General features: G+C 41.5%; 1 protein-coding gene across 3 annotated transcripts in view; it reads right to left on the minus strand.

The window, feature by feature from the left end:
• LOC123758420 (tubulointerstitial nephritis antigen-like) overlaps window positions 1–18,606 on the minus strand; it is a 301,747-nt gene that overhangs the window by 92,670 nt on the left and 190,471 nt on the right. For 2 of the 3 annotated variants that reach the window (XM_069328765.1, XM_069328766.1), the window contains exon 2: window positions 7,219–7,268. The exons of the other annotated variant lie outside the window; for it this stretch is intronic. The gene's annotated coding sequence lies outside the window, so the exon portion shown is untranslated. The remainder of the gene's footprint in view (window positions 1–7,218; window positions 7,269–18,606) is intronic. 3 annotated transcript variants of the gene reach the window in all.

The raw sequence follows: 18,606 nt of genomic DNA on the forward strand, positions 1-18,606 counted from the left end.
TTAACATTCTACCTTCTTAACACTGCACCTTCTTAACATTCTACCTTCTTAACACTCTACCTTCTTAACACTCTACCTTCTTAACACTCTACCTTCTTAACACTCTACCTTCTTAACACTCTACCTTCTTAACACTCTATTAAAGTCACCCAAACAACCTTTGTCTCGTATTCAGTAGGAATCATTAATGTTAAAAATGAGTATTTAAGGTTTATTGTCAATGAGTCAGGTTAAGGTTTTCCTCGTGACGAAGCCAAAAAAAAGAGACTTCAAAAGAAATGTGGCGTCGGTAAAGCACTCTAGTTGAAGTGTAAACACCCTTTGAAATAGGTAATGGGGAGTTGACGTGTGGTCGCACGCGCGTGTGTGTGGGGGCGAAGATGTCAAATACGTTCACAACCAACTCAAATACACACACACACACACACACACACACACACACACACACACACACACACACACACACACACACACACACACACACACACACACACACACACATATGCACGCACGTGCACGAAGGCACGCCAGCTGGACGCCTCCACCACACCTTCATCACCTGGTCCCCCCCCCCCTCCTCACCACCTGCCACCTTAGACCTTCATTTAGCATTAGGTGACTCACCTGGTCTGGGACATCCCACACCTCTCACCTGGTCTGGGACATCCCACACCTCTCATCTGGTCTGGGACATCCCACACCTCTCACCTGGTCTGGGACAACCTCTCACCTGGTCTGGGACATCCCACACCTTTCACCTGGTCTGGGACAACCTCTCACCTGGTCTGGGAAGGAACACAATGGTTGTAAGGACATAAATGAATTATGAAAATGAGTTAAATTGACGAAATAAGAAAATGAGCTGAAATATGTAAGAAAAGATAAATATGTATAGGCTGGTATAAGGGAGGATTGTTAAAGATGAATTAGGATAAGCAGATATGAGCTGGAAGAGGCAGTGATGAGCTGGGATAGGCAAAGATGTGCTATGAGTTACTAGTAAGTGCACAAAATTTCGGTAAGTGATGCTCACTCTTGAATCTTCAGCTTGAGCGAATTTGCATGTGCTCATGCATATGCTAATTTCATAGATAACAGATTGTATGTGATACTGTAGAGAGGAGCGCTGGTGGAGATGAAGGCGGTGGTGGATAGAAGTGGTGATAGTGGTGGTTGTTATGGTGGTGGTAGTTAGCGTGAGATAAGGCAGGATATAGTGGTGGTACATGATGCCTTTAGAGATGGGTTCCCAAAGCTGTGAGGCTCTAAGATGATTAACGTGCTATAATGATCCCAAACGACCGTATACTCACTATAATCGTTAAATCTACTCATATTGCACTTTTTTCCCTGTCGTTCGGAGTTCTTTGGTGCATCGAGCCTCTATACGTTGTTGATGGAGGTGGCTTCTATGACTTCTTCTCTTCATCCATGTGCATCCCACTTGTTGACGAATCATAGAGGGTTCGAACATTACTTTTTTAAGAGTTATTTTGACACGTAAAAGCTTTTCAAGGCTCCATTTATGTAGTTACGGCAGTGTGGTAGAAATGATGTTAAGAAGGTTGAATGATAGTTAGGAATATTGTCAGTGATGGTGATGGTGAGGCCATGATGTCATTGTAGTAAAGTGTAATGGGAGTTCACATCATCATCCTCTACCTTTCTCACTTGCTCGAACTCTGTGATTCCACTCTCACACGTTCTCTCTCTCTCTCTCTCTCTCTCTCTCTCTCTCTCTCTCTCTCTCTCTCTCTCTCTCTCTCTCTCTCTCTCTCTCTCTCTCTCTCTCTCTCTCTCTCTCTCTCTCTCTCTCTCTCTCTCTCTCTCTCTCTCTCTCTCTCTCTCTCTCTCTCTCTCTCTCTCTCTCTCTCTCTCTCTCTCTCTCTCTCTCTCTCTCTCTCTCTCTCTCTCTCTCTCTCTCTCTCTCTCTCTCTCTCTCTCTCTCTCTCTCTCTCTCTCTCTCTCTCTCTCTCTCTCTCTCTCTCTCTCTCTCTCTCTCTCTCTCTCTCTCTCTCTCTCTCTCTCTCTCTCTCTCTCTCTCTCTCTCTCTCTCTCTCTCTCTCTCTCTCTCTCTCTCTCTCTCTCTCTCTCTCTCTCTCTCTCTCTCTCTCTCTCTCTCTCTCTCTCTCTCTCTCTCTCTCTCTCTCTCTCTCTCTCTCTCTCTCTCTCTCTCTCTCTCTCTCTCTCTCTCTCTCTCTCTCTCTCTCTCTCTCTCTCTCTCTCTCTCTCTCTCTCTCTCTCTCTCTCTCTCTCTCTCTCTCTCTCTGTCTTTTGCTCTTTCTTTTACCATAGGTAACTGTTAATAGGTAACCACTAAGAGGTAAGTACAGATAGGTCAAAACTCGTAGGTAAGTACTGGTAGGAAGGATTTGGTAGGTAAGTACTGGTAGGAAGGGACTGGTAGATAAGTACTGGTAGGAAGGCACTGGTAGGTAAGTACTGGTGGGAAGGAACTGGTAGGCAGGTACTGGTAGGAAGAAACTGGTAGGAAGAAACTGGTAGGTAAGTACTGGTAGGGAGGGGACTGGTAGGTAAGTACAACAGACCTTAAGCAAGGGGCACTGTGTGGGCCGCTGGGTATGTAGGCGTCACAATACCCGAGGCGCCTCCGTCTATATGGACCCTAGACGAATTAAGTGCAACTGCGCAACCCGTCCATTACGTCGCATATTGTACGGAACTGTCTAACCCGTTACAAACGCGAGGCTTTAGTTCAATTTAAAGCGCCGTAATAGTCACGTTTTCTATGCATAGATCTTCATACGCTCGGTGGGTTGTTTGGGTTCGTACGTTTTTGGCTAGGCCAGACTGGTGTATATTTTTTTTTACAGTAGCTGTTTTACATGTGTTTTATGGTCCGTAGTGGATATTTTCGGTGCTTTGCATGTGTTTTAAAGTTTTCTTTCAGTGCTTGGCCGTGCTTGGGATCTTAGAAGCTTAATCTCAGCGTACAAGAAGCTTTTGGTGTTGATTCTGGGTTCCCAATTTGGTTTGAGTTCATTTTAGCGTGGAATAACATTCTGGCTAATATATATATATATTTCGGGGGTAGCTTAGTTCAACATGCTCAGGTCTTAACTCAGAGCTCTCTGACCTGAATACTCCTTCAATCCCTATACTGAATACTTCAGTTAACTAATGTTTAAATTGAATTCATACAATTTTTTCATGCACTTTCAACACATCGAAAACATATTTGTATATACAGTTACCGTGCTCATATTTTTTAAAAGTTTATTTGGAAAAGATTTGTTTTCTTTTTATAAGTTGAGCTTTTGCTTGCATAACTTGGTGCTCATATTCAGGTATGGTTTCCAGACTGACGTAAGCCAGCATCCATGTGATTGAGTATACCCCCCCCCCTTTTTTAGAGCATCCATAGTTTTGGAAATATATATAATCAAATTTTTAAAACGGTAAAATTAACGCATATATATATATATATATATATATATATATATATATATATATATATATATATATATATATATATATATATATATATATATATATATATATATATATGCGTTAATTTTACCGTTTATATAATTATATATTTAATATATATATATATATATATATATATATATATATGGGCACAACTCTCCTATATATATATATGCGTTAATTTTACCGTTTATATAATTATATATTTAATATATATATATATATATATATATATATGGGCACAACTCTCCTATATATATATATATATATATATATATATATATATATATATATATATATATATATATATATATATATATATATATATATATATATATATATATATATATATATATATGTCGTACCTAGTAGCCAGAACTCACTTCTCAGCCTACTATGCAAGGCCCGATTTGCCTAATAAGCCAAGTTTTTATGAATTAATGTTTTTTCGTCTACCTAACCTACCTAACCTAACCTAACCTAGCTTTTTTTGGCTACCTAACCTAACCTTACATATATATATAGGTTAGGTTAGGTTAGGTAGGGTTGGTTAGGTTCGGTCATATATCTACGTTAATTTTAACTCCAATAAAAAAAATTGACCTCATACATAGTGAAAAGGGTAGCTTTATCATTTCATAAGAAAAAAATTATAGTAAATATATTAATTCAGGAAAACTTGGCTTATTAGGCAAATCGGGCCTTGAATAGTAGGCTGAGAAGTGAGTTCTGGCTAATAGGTACGACATATATATATATATGGGCACAACTCTCCTAAACACGAGAGTTAAGTATACAACTTTAGAACACTTTCCCACCAGGAGACTCGAACCCTAGCCAGCACAGAAGCCTTCCAGCAACTGGCATAACAGGTACGCCTTAACCCTCTATATATATATATAGTAGCTGTTTTACATGTGTTTTATGGTCCGTAGTGGATATTTTTGGTGCTTTGTATGTGTTTTAAAGTTTTCTTTCAGTGCTTGGCCGTGCTTGGGATCTTACAAGCAGGTCTGAGCAGGTGGTGGAGAGGGTTAAGTGTTCAAGTGAGCAGGTGAGGGAAAGTGTTCTAAAGTTGTATATATATATATATATATAATGGTTAGGAATTTTAAGTGCGTATTAACACATTAGAAATGGGTACATTTGATGCAAATATTATGTTATCACCATTAAAATGGGGCTTGTGGTCCCTTATTGGCTTCCAGCAAGTTTTCAGGGTCTGTTATACGTTAAATTTCAAGTGGTTTATCCTTAACAGAAGCGTACGCACCTAAGCAACCCACCTAACACATCGAGGTTGATGCTCATTGGAGCGAGATGTGTCAGAGGTGGAACATACCAAATAATGGGATCTTTTAAAACCATCGATTCGCAAATTTCTACGTTTTCTTTGCGTTGCTTTGCTAGGTTCGGTAGGTGGCTTGGGTTGGTGCGTTATAGCACCCCTTATTTTGCAAGTTGTGGCAAATCAAGAGAACGGGCGGTTTAGATATAGCCAACGTATAGGGTCAGGTTGAGCGTTAATTTAAATGTGGTTTTGGAGCGTCTGAATTTGTCCAGTTCAAAGCCTGCAAGTAAGATCTATGTGCGGCAGTTACTCCAGTCAGGATAGGAATTTTTTTCTTCTCGCTAAGGGTGACTCGTGTATTGTACCGCCTCTCTCCTCGCGGTCTCATTCCCCCAAGGAATCTTTATCTCTTTTCTTTCCTTCTACTTTAATACTGTCTGTCTCCCCATGCTCTCTCTCTCTCTCTCTCTCTCTCTCTCTCTCTCTCTCTCTCTCTCTCTCTCTCTCTCTCTCTCTCTTTCTCTATCTCTCTCTCTCTCTCTCTCTCTCTCTCTCTCTCTCTCTCTCTCTCTCTCTCTCTCTCTCTCTCACTTACTTATTCTCTTAATCACTTACTTACTCGCTCTCTCTCGCTCTATCACTTGTCCTTCTCTTTAATCACTTACTTACTCGCTCTCTCTCGCTCTATCACTTGTCCTCCTCTTTAATCATCTTTTAGTCCTCAACCTACTTGTCCTCATCTTTTAGCTCCCACCACTCTCTTGTTCCCGTCTCTCCTTCCCCTTCTCTCTCTTACTCTTTATATAGCATCATTTCTCTGTCCTCTCCCCCTCTTCACCTTCTCTCTCACTCTCTACACAAACGATGCACAGTGACTGCACGAGGAATGTTAACTATACTTAACGAAATCTCACAAAGAAAATGACAAGACAAAATTTAACCACAATGTATTTGATGTTTATAAAAAGAGACATAATTTTGATGATTACGACACACGCCCCTAATGATGAGTTGTAATTGGTTGACTCACAGCAAGACTTTTACATAATTTATTATTCATATTTTGTATATTATTATGCACTGTGAGACAAAGATGAATGTTTCCCCAAGGCGTATTTCACTATAAAATGTATTGGCTCCACTAGGATTCGAACCTGGACGACCTAGGGTTCACCCTACTCGATTTTCAATACTAATACCACTCCACTATCGATTGCCTATCGCTGAAGGAGTACTGAATGGTTGTAAGAGTGGTATTAGTACTGGGTAACCAGTGGCGTGACTCATGGGCGTCAAGGTTCGAGTCCTAATGGGGCCAAAAGATTCTATATTGAGTATTATATATTATATTATATTGTAATCTTTCTAATTTAAATTCTACTTAGTATATTTACAGAATTCTCTCATTTCTGAAGGAATCATGTATAGCACACTATTGTCTTGTTGTGTAAGTAATCATCCAGGTTCTGCTGGAAAACCCCATTCAGTTGTCTGCTGGTAAACACCATTCAGTTGTCTGCTGGTAAACACCATTCAGTTGTCTGCTGGTAAACACTATTCAGTTGTCTGCTGGTAAACACCATTCAGTTGTCTGCTGGTAAACACCATTCAGTTGTCTGCTGGTAAACACCATTCAGTTGTCTGCTGGTAAACACCATTCAGTTGTCTGCTGGTAAACACCATTCAGTTGTCTGCTGGAAAACACCATTCAGTTGTCTGCTGGTAAACAACATTCAGTTGTCTGCTGGTAAACCCCATTCAGTTGTCTGCTGGTAAACACCATTCAGTTGTCTGCTGGTAAACACCATTCAGTTGTCTGCTGGTAAACACCATTCAGTTGTCTGCTGGTAAACACCATTCAGGTGTGTGAAGTAACACGAGAGTCCAGCAGGCACGACTAACTATTACCATACTCCAGGGAACTTAAAGATATACTGAACAAGAAACCCTACAACCCACACGTGTGGAATGGAAAGCAAGGGATGGTGTTTCGAACAGTCCTGGATCCTCAACGAGTAGAAATTTCATAAATGTGGGTTATGTGTGTTGAACTAAGCTATTGTGAGTTGTTCTCTGCATATTGTGTACTGATCTAAAGCCATTTAGAAGGTTGAAGAGTCTAAGTAACAAACAGTGTTTGGGAAAATTAGCGACTTTGCAGATAATTTACGGAAAATTAATTAAAGATGAATTATTTTTAGGTTTTCAGAAAGGTTTTTAGAAAAGTAATACGAGAGATTGCTAGGCTCAGTTTACACAAAGCGATTACAAATTGGTTGTCCCAAATAGGTGGAGACGACAATATCAATACAATTGATTTTTATTAAATTCTTAGAGCAGGTAGCAGAGGACTTTAATTTGAAAACGAAATGTCAGTGTAGATAAATACACAGCAAAACACCTTGTAGAGCGCGCAAGCGTACATAAAACACACAAAAACACCCCTCACTCCATACAGACCAGAACCATTCGCTTACCTTGGCAGCTACACCTGCAGACACATGCAAAGGCGTTCACTTGGACGCACCTGTTTGGAAAGAAGAGGAAAAAAATGGGTTAGTTTTTCAACCTCTGAACTGTGTACTGTTAACACCCACTGATGAGAGAGTCAGTGTTGGCAGCCTTGACACTGACCAAGGAGGGAAAGTCAGTGTTGGCAGCCTTGACACTGACCAGGGAGGGAGAGTCAGTGTTGGCAGCCTTGACACTGACCAGGGAGGGAGAGTCAGTGTTGGCAGCCTTGACACTGACCAGGGATGGAAAGTCAAGTGTTGGCAGCCTTGACACTGACCAGGGAGGGAAAGTCAGTGTTGGCAGCCTTGACACTGACCTGGGAGAGAAGAGTCAGTGTTGGCAGCCTTGACACTGACCAGGGAGGGAGAGTCAGTGTTGGCAGCCTTGACACTGACCAATGAGGGAAGAGTCAGTGTTGGCAGCCTTGACACTGACCAGGGAGGGAAAGTCAGTGTTGGCAGCCTTGACACTGACCAGGGAGGGAAAGTCAGTGTTGGCAGCCTTGACACTGACCAGGGAGGGAAAGTCAGTGTTGGCAGCCTTGACACTGACCAGGGAGGGAAAGTCAGTGTTGGCAGCCTTGACACTGGCCAGGGAGGGAGAGTCAGTGTTGGCAGCCTTGACACTGACCAGGGAGGGAGAGTCAGTGTTTGGCAGCCTTGACACTGACCAATGAGGGGAAGAGTCAGTGTTGGCAGCCTTGACACTGACCAATGAGGGAAGAGTCAGTGTTGGCAGCCTTGACACTGACCAATGAATGAAGAGTCAGTGTTGGCAGCCTTGAGACAGTATCAAAAGAACACTACTACCACACTTCACAAGCTAGTCACAAGTGTTGATGAATAAGCACAACAATGAACACAATTGCATTACATTCTTTTCAACACTCCCTTATATTTGTGTTCCCCAAGACTGCTCGGTGCACAAAAGGTCGCCATAATGGCTTTGTAACCCACTAACCTAAACTGTAAATTTAAATGTGTTGTATAAACAGTAACTAGACGAGGTACCCTGCAGTGCCCGGGTCAACCATGTAAGGTTGCGCCATGAGTCTGACCCCCCCCCTTAAAGGGGGGATGCATGGGGGATATCCCGAACACCCCTTATGATCGTCTGTAACGCACACCAGTTATCATGCAAGGTATAAAGTATCTGTCGCTTGAAGCGACTAGCTTCAAGCGTCTGGCTTCCTTGGCATATATACTGTACAGAATTATACCTTGTTTCATGCACACTCTTCAGTAGAGAAGTAGTTGGTGGTATAGTTTTCAAAGAGCTCTAAATGTACTGTCACCGTTGCTTGACTACGAGTTCCTTAATAACTATCAAAGACGTATGCTTTACTATATATATATATATATATATATATATATATATATATATATATATATATATATATATATATATATATATATATATATATATATATATATATATATATATATATATATAACTGAATGTAACAATTGGGTGAGATCAATGATTTTAGCACGAATCATCACTATTTTCCTTACATGGTCAAAAGCAATTCGAATGATTACAAAGTGACTGATGGATGGATGAAGATTAAGCCACCCAAGAGGTGGCACAGGCATGAATAGCCCCTGGGTGGTGGATGTTTGGAGTGAATGTGATCTTTGGTCGTGAAAGGATATATAGCGTGCTGTGTTTGCATTTAAGCTGCAAGTCCTTACTGTGTGGCTGCTATCGCGGGGGAGGACACTGCTTGAGAGTATTTATGAGGGTGTCCAGCTGCTGGACACTTCATTACTAGAAGAGTGACAGTGTTGATGGCTTCAGGGTCGTGACTTCAAGATTCACGGACTCTTAAAGCTCTTCTAAGGTCGTTGGTTGCTTCACTGTCCAGGAGATAGTGAAGTAGTTGTTGTTGTTGTTTAAGATTCGCTACCTGAAACAAAAAGTTCGAAATAGCACGGCCTATGGTGAGCCCGTAGTGGACTTATAGTGAAGTAGTGGCTTTTCTGTGATTGTTTGGCAAATTGTTGATTCTTTTCCCCACTCTCAGGGTTTACTAATTTCTCAGTTGCATCTGTAACCTAGACGTAGTCTATATAACCGAACTGCTATTTCCCTGTGGATATCTTTCGGGGTATTTAGTCTGGATTATAAAGTTTCTTGCTGCATGATGTATACCCGAGGATGAGGTGAAGGTAAACTTCCTCTCGTATCGGTCCACTGTATCTTGTCACTCTGGTGTTGCCATGATGGCTGGTGCAGTCCGCTGTGTGTTCCGTCGTGTTGTGGCAGTTGGCAGAGTGTAATGTGGTGGTAGTGTGTGTTACGGACCCGAGCCCAGCGTCCGAGCACGGAGCTGTGACGACCACGCCATCTGTGGGTCAGCTCCCGAAACCCCCTCCAAATGGACAGAGCCATCTAGTGAGGACAGGATATACCGGCCACAGGGGCTGGTTTCCCGTCCTAATCAGCTCGTGACATAGTCGCTGCTGACCTCTGGTTAGGTGACGCTTAGACAGCAACGCCATCTATGGAGCGGATAGGTGGGCGTTTGTGTCTAAGCCTGTAAGTGAGGTGCCCTAGAGTGTCATCAGTACTAATGACGTGTCTGATTACAGAGTCAACCTGGGACTGCTGAATCGGACGGTGGATGAGTCTACCCAAGGCAGCCGTAGTATCTTCACGCATTTGCTGCAGAAGCTGTGAGTCACCCCCCGGATGAACACTGTTGTGTTAGCCTGCCTGTGAGGTTGCAGAACCAGGGATTGTCGTACCCGGGGCTGACTGGCGGAGAAGACTAGCCACTGGGGTGTTGTGGTGAGGAGAGTGATCTGTGGATTCACACGAGGCTCCTGCCTAGAGCTCACAACCCTAGTATCGGTCGTGGAGTGGCCTACGCAGCGTAGCTGATTGGAACCTGCCAGCTACAGGCTGGATTTGTGGTTGAAGGCCTCCATGACGGTGCACCCAGTGGGACCGTGATTTGGCTGACCTGTGGCCGGGGTAGACTCGTCTAGAGAATCTACGGATTCATCGTGAGGCCACAAGAAGAGGACCAAGGGCTAAGCATCGTTGAGCACCGTGGAACACTCCGCGTCTTCAGAGGAAGACCATATTGTACATTATAGTGTTTATACCCCCCCGTGTGATAATTTATAAATTTATTTATTGGTGATGGTAATTATATATTTAATTTAGAGAATTTGTATCCCTTCCCCTTTAATTTACTTGCGTTACGGAACACACCCCTTGAAAGCCACTACTAGCTTGGGGCCGGATACTCTAACTCTAATAACATCAGAGAAAGAACCCAGTTGCGACCCAATAGGGCCGTAACAGTGTGCTATTGATGCGTGGTTTGGTGTGCTTTATGTATAGCGTCTCGCAGGTGTCCAGTCTTGTGTTGTCGCTGTATCTGTCCATTATTGTGGTGTTGTTGGTGAGTATATCTCTGGTGATGGTCTAGTTATGTGTTGACATTATATGTTCCTTAATAAGACCTTGCTGCTTGTACTTTACTAGGCGTCTTGAAAGGGATGTTGTTGTCTTGCCTACATATTGAATTCGTTTGGCCAGACAGTCCCCAAGTGGGCATGTGAAAGCATAGACGACATTTGGACTCTTTCAAGGGGTTTTGTTTGGGGTCAGGAGAGTTCTTCATGAATAAGTTGGCAGCCATCTTACTCCTATAGAATAGTATTAGTTTAGTCTTCTGGTTGGGGTCAATAAGAGTCACATTTCTATCAGTAAGATTTTTCAGGACGCTCTCTTCCGTCCTGTGAGCCGTGGAGTAGAAGTTCCTGCAGAACATTTTAATAGTAAGGACCGTAATGGTTGTAGTGTGTGAAGTCGCATGGCAGCTCACCTTCCTTTAGATAATTTCCCCAACATACCCATTAGAGTATACAATATTGATCAGGACCTGCCTTAATCTGCAGAATTCCTCATCAACTTGCTTCCAATTGGAGCTGTGTGTTAAGGCGCGGTTGACATAGGCAGTGACAACCCTTCGCTGGCACCTATTAAGGCCCCTCACTCTTACCATTAAGGCACATCCCCATGTTAGTTCCCTTACTGTAGACTGCAGAGTTAAAAACCTCCATTCCTTTCCGAGAATATTACATCTAGGAGAGGTAGTCTACCTCCACTCTCAATTTCGTAAGTGAACCTTAATTAGCACTGAACTTCGTTCGAATGCATCAATAAGCCGCAGCGAGTGCTCAATATTAGGTACCTGCAGGAATATGTCGTATACATATCTTCAGAATACAGTAGACTTTAGGCCCATGTCTAAAGTATTAGGTAAGTTTTATGTAATCGTTAACATATTATATTTTATTTGTCCAAAGAAGTAAATTACTAGATTTCAAAATTTCGCGTTCTTAAGACGAAAAAAAAAATGTTTTCCGCACACCGTATGTAAATATTTGAATGAAACATTTGAAACATTAGAAGTCAAGCCGACCACACACTGGCCTGCGGTATTGGTGTTCCCACTATTACGCCTCACTCATATCAGAAAGACATGTCCAACCAATCATCGTGGCCGAGTCGGTTAGGGCAGGTGTCTGGGAATCACTAGAACGTGAGTTTGAGTCACTTTATTGCCTCAAAATGATTTACATTGATATATGATGCCATTGTGAGTTACGTATATGATTGATTCCATTTTCTGTAAATTGGTTAGTGATTTTGTAAATTCATTTTAACTTTCATTAACCCATTTAATTTATTAAAGTATATGCGAGTCATACATTATGTTTTTATAATTTAATTTAAATTTTCCCATTTGTAATCACATAAAATACTTTCCGATTCCTCATTTGCAATCAACCGATTTATTCCAGTTTCATTCATCCAATTTCCATTCGCATTTTCCCCAATTCCATTCATTCAAATTCCATTCAATTCCATTCACTTCCGGCCCATTTCCAGAAGACCAGCTATTCGAATGTCATTACCATTCCAATTCCAGCTCATCACCCATCCCTCGACTCTGTCTGGAAGATAAAAACGCATACAAAATAGGAGTATGAAAAGTAGTAGAGACAATTAAACAAAATGTAGGAAATGTACGAAGAAACACGAGGACCAATCGAACAAACACACAACATTTTCACAATATTACAAGGTTGTCCACAATGTTGTTGACGAGTTGTGTGTTTGCTGGATTTAGCGTCTCTGTAGACAGTCGGTTTGAAAGGTAAGGGGTCGAGGAGCTGGAGCTCTGTCCAGCAACCACTGTTAACTTACTATAAGTGATCAACTTGATGTCAGAATTAAATCTGCAGCTTGAGGCGCCAAATGGCATTAAATATGAGGTGAGGTGCCAGACTATATTAAGTCACCCCTCCAGGCTATAGTTACTCAACACTACGTGGTGTGCATGGTATACGTGTGTGTATAGCTGGGATGCGAATACCTAAGGTGTGTACAGCTGAGGTTGTGTATATATATATGTATGTGCCAAATAGAGTGGGATAATACTCTATGAACAGGTACTTTTCTCAAGTGAATTTAGTAATTAAAGTTTGTAACACTCTAGCTATACATTGTAACCAAGGCAATACCTGAAATATGTCATTCAGGGACTGAGTATTTACAAATACAAGTGATGAATATCCATGACAAGGAGTCAGGTCGTTCACTCTCAACACAAATATTCTCATATCTTCACTCTCGAACCAACCCAAGTCGTACTGTTTTCAAGTAGTAGCTCTCTCTCTCTCTCTCTCTCTCTGTCCACCTTTCTCTCTCTCTCTCTCTCTCTCTACCTATCTATTTCTCCCTCTCTCTCTTTCTCTCTAATGCTGGCTGCTCCACAAAATCTACGTTCTCTTAGTTATTCAATAAATTACTCAACTTAGCATATTATACTTTTCCAAGCGCGAAGATGATGAGCAATTGAGATAATACTTTTTGAGAAGCTAGAGATGGTTGAGGTTGATGATAGGTTGGGAATTAGAGATGAGTGCTCTCATGGCTTCCTGTCCCCGTCTAGGCCTTTAGAGATGTTGACCCTCAAGTAAATTCAGGTAAACTTCACACACAGAGATCACACTAACGTGATGCATCAAATGAACAAATCCACAAGGGGATTTGTTCATTTGATGCATTACGTTAGTGTGATGATGTAAGGGCGAAGAGGGAGAACGGCCTATTGACATAGCTCGGGTGCAGGGGGGGGGGGGGGGGTTGTGTAAAAGCCTGGTTTGTGTCTCGGAGAGGCTACGGGATCCAGTAAGTTCGGTAGAACTTCGGTTTCAACCCTTTTTAACCCTGTCGTAGCTCAGTCGATTAAGGCAGTGTCTGGGATGCTCCCGGACGCAGGTTCGAATCCTCGTCACGGCCCTTGTGGATTTGTTCAGGTAAACTTCCATAGAAATCACACAAATAAGAAACGTTCTATGAACTAAAGAAATTAAGCATTTCTGGATTAAAAAAGGAACTATTCAGCATCCGGGTTGAGTTCCGTACAAAGACGTCAATTACAATATTTTGCGTTAATATTTTACCCTTATCATTAATTCATTATTTATAATCATAATATTAATAATATGTTCTCATCCATCCAGTCGAAATTCACGAGTTGTGGAGCAATTTTAATGACGACTATCTTCAGTGACTGCCGACAGAGCCGGTCATCAAATTGATGCAGCGGGAGATTTTGATTGACGCTGTTTTATTTTTTTCTTTTTTTTTTACACAGGTGGGTACAGAGGTAGACGACTTCTGATTCCTGTTATTAAGTTGAAAGACTTTCCCTTCTTAAAACTCATGGTAAACCTTTGCCTACTAATTTTCCCTGGAAAACGACCCGTATAGACACCTTCTGTTACAGGCTTACAACTTTCCCTTTGCATAACTCATGGTAAGTCTGAACTTACTAGTTTTTCCCCTAGAACACGATTCACAATTCGGCTTACATCCAGGTCCTCAATTACTGCTGGGTGAACATGTACGAACTGGTGACTTGTCGAACGTCTCTGCTCACTGTTCGAACCCGGCCGAGATTGCACAGGAATTAATCCGTATTTGGTTCGCGTTTTAGATTTCTTTTTACAGGAACAACGTCGGTACATTTCTTAATGTTATTATTTTTTAAAATTTCGAATAACGTCTTACAAATGTAGAAATAAAATCAATTGAGCATCATAACATAGAGTTAATTTGTTCAGTAATACTGAAGAATTTTGATTGTTATTGTCTAAGTTTATCAAATGTATATTGAAAATATAATTTCCTTTTATTTAGGTTACTTTAGTCTAGAATCAAGACGAGGACTAGTTCCTTGTAAAATTTGTATTAGTCACACCTCATTGACGATAACAAACGTTTTCTATGGAATCCCCATGAGAATTGGGTGTATCGATTGTGAAACTAACCGTTTTCCATCCAGAAGCTGGAACTGGCAAAATAGAAACTTTCTACCACTATGCATGTAAAGGAAGCTTAACCATCAGCCTGCTGTTAAGCAATTAGCAGAGTCCAACCTCTCACCTCAAGTCAGAGAATAAGAACATAGGACTCAAGAAAACTGCAGAAGTTGACCCATACGTGGCAGCTCCTGTTTATATCCACCCAAACTCATTCATACATGAGTCTAACCCACGCTTGAAACAATCAAGGGGTCCTACGTCTATTATGTTTCCTGGTAAATTGTTCCACAAATCCACAACCCGGTTACCAAACCAGTATTTACCCAGGTCTTTCCGAAATCTAATCTAATCAAATTTATATAATTTGATATTCCTTGCAGTATCTAATAAATCATTACCTTCAGGCAGAGTGCCGGAGTAATGGAAGGTTCCTAGTAAGGTACCACTTTACAAGAATGGAGATAGATCACTTGGGTCGAATAATCGGTCAATTAGCATAATTGTATTATTGTAGGAAAATGTATTGAACTGATTGCTGTAAAACCATCCATTTTTATATGAAAAAACATAGATTAATAAATGATTCACGACATGGTTTTATTAAGGAGTGCTGATATTTGGGGACTTTGCTATCATTCTATTTCACAGAGTGGAACAATTTGGAGCCGTTTAATTTAAAAATGCAATTATTGTTTAATTCGAACCAAAATTAATTTTACAGCATGACCTAAACTATACATGTCAATTGAGTTGACCAGACCGAAACCGAACAAGGACCGAAACGTCGTCATCCCTTCACCTTCTAGTGTGTGGTCTGGTCAACATTTTTAGCTACGTTATTGTGACTCATCGCCTGCAATACATGTCAATTATCCCTTAATGTTGCCTAACACAAGTAAAACTTATCAGAAGTTAGGAATTCTACTGAAATAACTATATTAAAAGCGAAATAATTTGGATTGAAATATTTAAGTGTGCAAAAATCCTTCTGACTGATCGGCTCTCGGGTCGAGGGTTAGATGCCCAACCACCTGAACCGTCGGGGATCGAACGTCGACCTGGCAAGAAGCGAGGCCGATGTTATACCGACTCGGTTTTTCCAGCTCGTTTATTTGTGCTTAGCAAAAATATATCCATAAATGTCCATTAAAATCCCAAAACCAGTTTCTTTCAAAATGGCATTTACAGAATTAAGAACTATATTTAATAAACATAAAATCGGTTATAATATATAAGTTTTTATTGTTTTTTATGAATTGCATTTTTGTACCTAGTCTATTTTTCTTTTCAGATTTCAATTATAAACCTTGGACAGAATGGTGGACTTCTGGTTTTAATTTTTACAATAAAAATAAATGACAATCGAACGTTAATTATTATTATTGTCACCCCCCCCCCCCCCTAAGACAAGATTGGGATCCTCGTTTTCTAACGAGGCTCAGCTTACACACACGCCGTACTGTCAATAGGTCGGGTTTCTTACGTTAGGGTAGCCAAAGATACAAATGCAACCAGCTATGACAAGTAACACTTACAAATTACTACGTTTTCTATGCATTTTGGTTTGAAAATGCAGTTTGGTAGGAAGTTGGATTTTTTTTTGCGGATTGGCAAATGAAGACAACGGTCTTTGTTTCTCTCGATGGGTAACTGCTCTCCGTTACTTCGTCCAGCTTTGACGCTTATATTACCACGCTTGTACTCACCTAGTTGTGCTTGGGGGGGGGGGGGTGGAGCTCTGGCTCTTTAGCCCCGCCTCTCAACCGTCAATCAACAGGTGTACAGATTCCTGAGCCTACTAGGCTCCATCATTTCTTCATTTGAAACTGTGTATGGAGTCAGCCTCCACCACATCACTTCCTAGTGCATTCCATTTATTACTACTCTGACACTGAAAAAGGTCTTTCTAATGTCTCTGGGGCTCATTTGGGTACTCAGCTTCCACCTGTGTCTCCTTGTGCGTGTACCACCCTTGTTAAATAAGCCATCCTTGTCTACTCTGTCAATTCCTCTGAGAATCTTGTATGTGGTGATCATGTCTCACCGAGCTCTTCTGTCTTCCAGCGACGTGAGGTGCAGTTCCCTCAGCCTTTCCTCGTAACTCATGCCTCTTAGTTCTGGGACTAGCCTAGTGGCATACCTCTGAACTTTTCCAGTTTCGTCTTGTGCTTGACAAGGTACGGGCTCCATGCTGGGGCCGCATACTCCAGGATTTGCCTTACATACGTGGTATTCAGAACCTTGTATAGATTCCTCACATAAGTTTCTGAAGACAGTTCTGATGTTAGCCAGCCTCGCATACGCCGCCGATGTTATTCTTTTGATGCGGGCTTCAGGAGACACGTTTGGTGTGATATCAACCCCCCGTGGTCTTTCTCTCTGTTCGTCTCGTGAAGGACTTCATCTCCCATTCTGTATCCAGTGTCTGGCCTCCTATTTCTTTCCCCTAGTTTCCTTACCTTACATTTACTTGGGTTGAACTTTAGTAGCCATTTGTTGGACCATTCATTCAGTTTGTTTAGGTCATCTTGTAGCCTCATACTATCTTCCTCCGTTTTAATCCTCCTCATAATTTTTGCATCGTCCGCAAACATTGAGAGGAACGAGTCTATACCCTCTGGGAGATCATTTACATATATCAGGAACAGTATAGGTCCAAGAACCGATCCCTGAGGGACTTCACTGGTGACATCTCGCCACTCCGAGACCTCACCCCTCACAGTGACTCGCTGTCGCCTGTTACTTAAGCACTCCCTTATCCAGTGAAGTACCTTCCTTTTCACTCCTGCCTACACCTCCAGCTTATACACCAGTCTCTTATGAGGCACTGTGTCAAAGGCTCTCCGGCAATCCAAAAATATGCAGTCTGCCCAGCCTTGTCTTTCTTGCCTGATTTTTGTTGCCTGATCATATAATTCAATCAATCCTGTGAGGCATGATCTGCCATTCCTGTACCCATGTTGATGTTTTGATACTAAGTTCTTCCGCTCCAGATTTTCCACTAGTTTTTTCGCACACTCTTCTCCATCACTTTGCATGGTATGCAAGTTCACTGGCCTGTAGTTCAGTGCCTCCTGTCTATCCCCCTTCTTGAATATCGGGACTACATTAGCCATCTTCCAAGTTTTTGTCAGTTCGCCTGACACCAGTGATTTGTTATACACAATGGCTAGTGGCTGACACAGAGCTTCAGCTCCTTCCTTCAGTATCCAAGGTGAGATTCTATCCGGGCCTATCACGTTCGTCACTTCCAAAGGCGTGGCTTGTGTGGGTAACCATGTGCTTCTCAGTTATTAAGTCAAGCTGTGAAGTTTCCATTACCCGTGAAGGTGAGAAGAGGGGTAACTATGCTTTTTCCATTACTTCATCAAGCTGTGAAGCTTACCCAAGCACGCAAGTATGAGCTCCAGCACGAAATGTGTGTGTGTGTGTGTGTGTGAGCTTCATAATTACATTTAAGAAGCACTGATGTAAAAATGAAGTAACAAGGCTTCTCTTATAATCTGCGACCTTTAAACTTCAACATAATAAAACTTTAATTGAAAAAGTGTCAAGAATGCATTCTCATGTTTACAAAATATATGATTAAACTTGAGAGCCGCTGCCAACAGAAGCTGACAAGTATGTCATTATGTTTCAGAACATTCTTGATGGTGCTGGGCCTATAAGGCCTATCAGGCTCTGAAGAGTTATTAGGACCACCACAATAGCTTACTAAAACAACCTGCAAGTTTGATATTGGGCTATAATCGTAAGGTCTATCAATTAAGGCTTGTCAACCTTGGTAGGGATTTTTAAGACCACCACAACAGCTTATGATCAATTAGCAAGTTTGGTGTTGGGCTTGAGGGCTACTAACCTAGTTAAGGGCTGTTAACCCGTGACACGCGCTTACTGATCAACCAGCTAGTATTCCTCAGCCCTGAGCAGCAGTATCCAGCCAAGTTCTAGTAAATATTCACGAAAATGGGGAGTACCTGACGCTGTGTATATATA

The sequence above is a fragment of the Procambarus clarkii genome, chromosome 22 (assembly GCF_040958095.1).
Source record: "Procambarus clarkii isolate CNS0578487 chromosome 22, FALCON_Pclarkii_2.0, whole genome shotgun sequence".
Taxonomy (NCBI): Eukaryota; Metazoa; Arthropoda; class Malacostraca; order Decapoda; family Cambaridae; genus Procambarus; species Procambarus clarkii.